Source organism: Pinus tabuliformis, chromosome 5_2, assembly GCF_031772625.1.
Source record: "Pinus tabuliformis cultivar Carrire ecotype Pingquan chromosome 5_2, CPIR1, whole genome shotgun sequence".
In the NCBI taxonomy this organism is placed as follows: domain Eukaryota; kingdom Viridiplantae; phylum Streptophyta; class Pinopsida; order Pinales; family Pinaceae; genus Pinus; species Pinus tabuliformis.
The window spans coordinates 526,024,440-526,031,842 of record NC_142306.1 but is presented as its reverse complement, the minus strand read 5'-3'; the positions used below and the strand labels follow the sequence as shown (position 1 = coordinate 526,031,842).

At 32.8% G+C, this 7,403-nt stretch overlaps 1 pseudogene across 1 annotated transcript; it reads right to left on the bottom strand.

Moving 5' to 3' along the window:
- Window positions 1-822: 822 nt before the first annotated feature.
- Window positions 823-2,314, bottom strand: LOC149160027 (uncharacterized; annotated as a pseudogene). The gene is made up of 3 exons (XR_016261186.1): window positions 1,508-2,314; window positions 988-1,360; window positions 823-900 (listed from the first exon to the last, which is right to left on the bottom strand). The product of XR_016261186.1 is annotated as an uncharacterized LOC149160027 (transcript).
- Window positions 2,315-7,403: the final 5,089 nt, after the last annotated feature.

Below are 7,403 nucleotides of genomic sequence, written 5' to 3'. Positions count from 1 at the left end.
ACTTGCCAAATAGTGAAACGCACAGCAGTGCACAATAGGAGTAGATGCAACATCGCAGCAGAGAGCAGAAAAGGAAAAATGCACAACATTGCAGATATTTGTATGGAACAGAAGCGTTCCTTGGTGAATCTGTTTTGTAATAGAATTTGTGAAATTCCCTCAGTATGAAGAAGACAAATTTGTAACAATTAATTTATTTTTAATAAACGCAAGTTAATTTTTCCTGTTGCTGTTACACCAAAAGTTATTGCGTCAAAAATCTCCGTTGCTGTCAAATCACCATTGTTGTTACACCGTAACTCAAAAAATATTTGACGTCAAAAAGTTATGTTGCTGCAACACCACGAACAGCGTTGCTGTAACACAAATTATAGCAACTGAAAAAAAACTGTGTTGCTAAACATCGTTTCGAGCAAGCAATTTTCTGTTTTTCTGTGCAAAAACAGAGTGCATAAACAGAGCAATTTTTGTCTGTCTATTATGGAATTTATCAGAAAATTCCAACAACGAAGACATACCAGAAGCTTCATGCTCCCACAGAGTGGAAAGAGTGCTTATATTTATTTATAGAAGATAAGAACGATAACAGAGAAAATTGAAAAGAGAATTACTAAGAACGCAATAGACCAACCAAAAAAAATTCTGCTCCCACAGAGAGGCAAAAGTGCTTATATTTATTTAGACAAGTTTGCTTTAAGTCTGTTACAGTAGTCTTAACTTTAGAGTAGTCTCGGACAGCCTTGTTCGAGAAGTGAATATCCATTTCAACAGAAATATGCAGCCAGAAGAAGAGTAAACTATAGATTACTTTATCATCGAATTTTATGGAAGATTTCCATTCATCAAATGATCAATTCTCCCGTGTAGGACAGCGCTATCAAATTGGCGAAAATCTGAGAGCTGCAAGGTTAAGAAGTAGAAACTACTCTGAGAAAAAAATTCAGATAAACATCGCAGCGTCAAGGTTTTCATACAATAATACATTACCTTTGACTGAACGCTATAAAAGACCCTATCATTTATAGCAGAAACAGTAGCATCAACAAATTCAAGTCCGGCTTCTTCCAAAACCATTAGCAGAATAGACAACGTCAATCTGATTTTTGAAAGTGTTTACGGTGACTTGAATGCCTGGACCAAATTTGCCAACCCTAATTGTCTGATGTTTGTCCGGTTCAATGGGGGGTCGAGCCTGGGAAGCTTGCAGGTTTTTATAAACACATGAGCTGGTGGAAAATGGTTTAACAGTGGCCATGAATTTTAGCTCATCTCTTTTCTTTCCGACCTCTATTACCTTGTCTTGTAAATGAGAAATGTATTTAATGGCTTCCAGCAGTTTTTCCGATAATGTGTATTTTGTCTACAAACATAACAATAACAAATAAAATCATTGCCCCTTTTGTTTTGCTGTAAACACTTTTATTATGTTTCATCTTAAAAAATGGCAAATACAAGTAAAGCCACTGCCCCTTTTGCTTTTAATACTTTTATTTATAGAAAACCTAACCTTGCGGTACTCCTCGGGGAGTAGCGATATCAGTGTTGAACAAAGCGCTTTCATCTTATTTCGCCTCTGCCTTTCCACCAGTTTCTGAATATTCCCAACACGTACCCTGCTGGCCTCATGATCATCACCACCACCTCCTCCCGCTGCTTTCTTCTTTCGATGGCTCCGCGTTGGTGGCAAACTAGGGTTGCTGGAATCCAGCAAAGAATTTGCTGCCGAGTTACAGGTTAGAATTTGAGTGGGGTAGCCAAGGTTGGCTACGAATTTTGGCCAATATTGAGTGAGCGCCTGTGAAGAATCATCCTCGGGAGTCTGATCAAGCTGCACCACCGGCCCTAAAGAAGCTGTTCCGAGCAGGCCGGAATCATGCGGCTTTTCGGTGGAGAGAGCATCAAGTATTACCACTGCAGGGGCATCGGCATCAATACAAGTTCCGGGTTCCAGAAAATTCATTGATTGGGTCGGCGTTTGCATGTGAATGCCTTCATTAGTATCAATATGAGGAAGACACGCTGCTGCTTGAGAGTAAGATGACGAACACGGCTCGTATGCACATTTACAGGAATAGCTTCTCCTCCACCAATCTTCCATTCTCAACTCTCCCCGCCGCAGCCAGATAAATGAAGAGGAGTGAGGATCAATTACCAAACAAAAAATCAGAATTTTCAACTCTCTGTTCCAGTCAGATGTATTCCTTGCCAGGGGAAGGCTGTTCTTTCCGTTCAGATTTGAGGGACAGGTAAAAGTGGAATCATTATTGTTGAATTTTACTGTAGGATAAAAACGTTTATTTTAGAGTTTTAGATAAAAAATTAATTCGTTTTGCATGCGTTTCTGGGGGTAAAGTTTTGGTATTTCATACGTTGGATAAACAATTCTTCCTGGTTTATTTTATTTTTCTCACATTTTGAAACACCTTAAAACCCTATGGTATCATTTCTAAAGTTTTTGTTTTACCAAATTTCAACGGAAATATGTTTTTCCAGCATATAGAGTAAACGATGTACTGTTTCTTTGTGATTACGATGAGCTGGTAAGCCGCAAAAGGAATAGATTAGGGAATGTGTTCCACGATTGGAAAAGGAATAGACGAAGGAAACTCATCCCTGCACATCTTCTAACCCTACTTAGGAAGCTGTCTAAATTTTTAGGTTTTCCAGCATATAGAGTAAATGATGTACTGTTTCTTTGCGATTACGATGAGCTGGAAAGCCGCAAAAGGAGTAGATTAGGGAATGTGTTTCACGATTGGAAAAGGAATAGACGAAGGAAACTCATCCCTGCACGTCTTCTAAGCCTACTTAGGAAGCTATCTAAATTTTTAGGTTATCCAGCATATAGAGTAAACGATGTACTTTTTCTTTGCGATTACGATGAGCTGGTAAGCCGCCAAAGGAATAGATTAGGGAATGTGTTCCACGATTGGAAAAGGAATAGACGAAGGGAACTCATCCCTGCGCATCTTCTAACCCTAGTTAGGAAGCTATCTAAAGTTTTAGGTTTTCCAGCATATAGAGTAAACGATGTACTGTTTTTTTGTGATTACGATGAGCTGGTAAGCCGCAGAAGGAATAGTATAGGGAATGTGTTCCACGATTGGAAAAGGAATAGACGAAGGAAACTCAGCCCTGCACATCTTCTCACCCTACTTAGGAAGCTGTCTAAATTTTTAAGTTTTCCAGCATATAGATTAAACGATGTACTGTTTCTTTGCAATTACGATGAGCTCGAAAGCTGCAAAAGGAATAGATTAGGAAATGTCTTCCACGATTGGAAAAGGAATAGACGAAGGAAACTCATGCCTGCACATCTTCTAACCCTACTTAGGAAGCTATCTAAATTTTTAGGTTATCCAGCATATAGAGTAAACGATGTACTGTTTCTTTGCGATTACGATGAGCTGGTAAGCCGCAAAGGGAATAGATTAGGGAATGTGTTCCACGATTGGAAAAGGAATAGACGAAGGAAACTCATCCCTGCAAATCTTGTAACAGTACTTAGGAAGCTATCTAATTTTTTATGTTTTCCAGCATATAGAGTAAACGACGTACTGTTTCTTTGTGATTACGATGAGCTGGTAAGCCGCAAAAGGAATAGATTCGGGAATGTGTTCCACGATTGGAAAAGGAATAGACTAAGGAAACTCATCCCTGCACATGTTCTAACCCTACTTAGGAAGCTATCTAAATTTTTAGGTTTGGAGGGAAAGAATGATTCGGAACGTATTATTTTGGGCGGTCATATAATGTTGCTTTTTAAATTATATAATTTAAAGTAGATGCGACAAATATTAGATTATATTAATATTTTTTAAAATATATGATTCCATAAATCAAGTGTCACTATGTAAACCTCGTCAAAACATTGACCATTCATATGCGCATCATTTGATATTTATAGCTAAAAACATTTTTTGAAAGATACAAATGCTTGATGTTAATATTTATGGTTTTAATTTAGGTCACTATTATATTTATTTAAATTATGTTTCATGAGTAATGATATTGAGAATTTAATGAGTTGCTAAAAGTGGGATGGATGAATTTTTTTTTGTGAACCTAAATTGTAATGGATATTGTTTGAATGTTTTTGTTGTAATAAATGTTGAAAATTTATTAAAAAAATGTTTTATTTATTCAAATATAATTGAGAAGAAAATTAATAAATTTGAAATTTAATCAAAAACAAGATGAGTGGATTGTATCAATAGAATAAAATTAAGAACATGGTAAGAAGAGGTGCATTAGAAGAGATAAGAGTTATTGGAAAATGAGAAAATGCCAAAAATCAACTAAATACTTGAGGTGCTTGGACATCTATTCATAGTATTAACTATTTATAGCCATATCCTAACGCCACTTACTACTAATCTTATACATAGCTATGTAATTTATCATTAATCTTAATATATAGTTAAAACTAGCATTTTTTAATTAAATGTAGAAATTTATAATTAATTATTTATTAATTATAACCATTTTAATAGTATCTTCCCATTTATAAATGACCATAAAAATATTTAGTGCTTATTAAGTGGTTGCCACACATACCAATATTTTCACTAAAAGTTACTACTTTGTGAAACCCTAATTCAATTATAGAAATATATTTGATATCATAAATAATATACCATAAAAAAGTGAAATTTAATCTTATACATTAATTCAATATATATATACATATATAATTGCAATCATATATTACACATAAAGTGAAGTTTAACTTTTTATATATATATATATATATATATATATATATATATATATATATATATATATATTACATATATATGTGAAAAAATCAATCAACATATTGAAAATAGTAAGAAAATAAAATAATAACAATCACATAAATTCATAACCAACAAATATTTTAAATTTTTTAATATCATCAATCAACTTTATTATATATAATCTATCTATATATATATAAATCTAATTAAACAAAACAAAAACAAAAACAAACAAACAAACTAGCCAACTTTCATTCATTAATCCAATTTAAATTACAACCACAATTATTTACCTAAAATTAATACTATCAACTACAATAATATTTATAATATATAATATATAGAACCCTCTTGCAAAATAACTACCGGACTAAAACCTCATTGTAACCCTTCATTGTGACCAATACATATAACCCTTCAGTGTGCCAAATACATATAAATCACATATGTGACTGCCAATATATCCAAATAGTATACAACCAAGTCATGGCTTTTTTAAATAGAATGAAGAAATAGCCCTTGAGGAATACTCGTATTCATTGCCTTCTCTTGACATGCATTATTATAAAAGGTTTTTTATCATCCCCGAGGTCTTTGGTGGTATATTACTTACTTTGGACTTATAGATTGGTCATTTTCAATTGAAATTTATTTTTTGAAGTTTAAAATGGGATAGCTAGGACATTTACCTTAAATAAATTATTATACCATATCAAACAACAAGAAGGGTTTGAAATTTGTTTTTATATATATCTGAAATTTGTTTCTATATTTCTTTTAAATTTGTTTATATATTTTGAAGGTTGAGAAATAAATTTGTTTTTATATTTATTTCAAATCTTTTTATTTGATAAATAAACTTGTTTCTCTATTTATTTATTTTTTAAATATATTTTTAATGTTGATAAATAAAATTGTGTTCATTAATTTTTTATTTTTATTGATGACTTTGTGGTGGCTTTTCTAAAAAGCACATAAATCAACACTGTCATAATTTCATAGTATAGAAAAACTTTCGATGGTAGTCTCCACTTGTTTCTAATGATTTTATGGCTATCATGTGAGATCATCATTGTAAATACTCAAGTGTGTCTTGCTTTTTTTATGTGCAATAGAAGCCAACATTGCCATAACTTCAAAGCATTGGGAAGCTTTTCATGATAGTCTAATCGCTATCTATTGCGAATAGAATTATTGCTAATAGAATCTTTAACAGAAATAGTGTGAGATCATCATCGCAAATACACTATATGATACATGTCTCACACCAAATTGGTGTATGAGAACCCCTTGTTTGGGGAACAAGGGACCCACCTCTATATGATACATGTCTCACACCAAATTGGTGTATGAGACGCCCAAATACACTATATGATACATATCTCACACCAAATTGGTGTATGAGACCCCCTTGTTTGGGGGGCAAGGGACCCACATCTATATGATGCATGTCTCACACCAAAATGGTGTATGAGACACCAAAATACACTATATGATACATGTCTCACACCAAATTGGCTTATGAGATCCCCTTGCTTTGGGGACAAGGAACCCACCTCTCTGCAGTGATTTCACTGCTATGTTTATGAAGGCATACATACTCTACCCCCCTTGGGTTTTGAACCTCTCACTTGTTAGGAGGAGACACATGCTATTAACCATTAGGCCCACTCAAACTATATGGGTTTTTTGTTTAGAATCTAAAAAATGTAACTATATATTGTTAAAAAAAATTTATAGATAAGTAAAAAGTAATTTATAAGGTTGAGGAGAAGCCATTATTAATGGAATTTTATGGTATTTAAAAATAATTTATAGTAACAAGAGTTGATTGAAAACTATATGAAAGAAAAATCATTTATATTTATGAGTAGGAATCATTAAATAAACCTCAAATTTGAAAAATACAATAACACTTACATTATGATTTCATTATCATTTTTTAATAGTTATTGAGAAAATTAATAATCATCACCAATTATTTAACTTGTAATCACAAAATTTTCACAATAATAGCCAATGATTATTAGTAAATAAATTCCATTAAAATAAAAATGTCAAACCATTCACTTCCATTACTATATATAAACAAATAACTATATATTAACTTGGTAAATCACGTATAAATATTTGTCACAAAAATTACGAGTGGTGTTGATGTTAGTCAACACTAATTAAAATTCTACAAGTCATTGTGATTATCTATCATCACTACACCCCAACAAGTTATATCATAACTAAAATTCTACAAGTCATTGCGATTATCTATCATCACTACACCCCCAACAAGTTATATCATAACCAAAATTACTCATTAAATATGTTATAAGCAAACAATAATTGTAGGCAAGACCCCTCCCAAGAGGAAATTTATGGGCGATAAGTCAATATTTGTCTTCCAATTATAACTTATGAACTCTAACCAATATTCGCTACATAAGCTTACACACCATTAGAATGACAAGTTTCTTCTCCCTCTTTGTTTTATAACATGAGGAAAGCCACCTAAATATAAATAAATGAAGAATATGCTTCCTTGGTTGTGGTTGGTAGGTTATTTCTTAGATCATCTCAATCACAGGTGTAATCGTCATGGCATATGTTGTTTTCATTTGTTGATACATATAAAACTTGGGTTGTTGTATGGCACTACTTTGTTGCAAG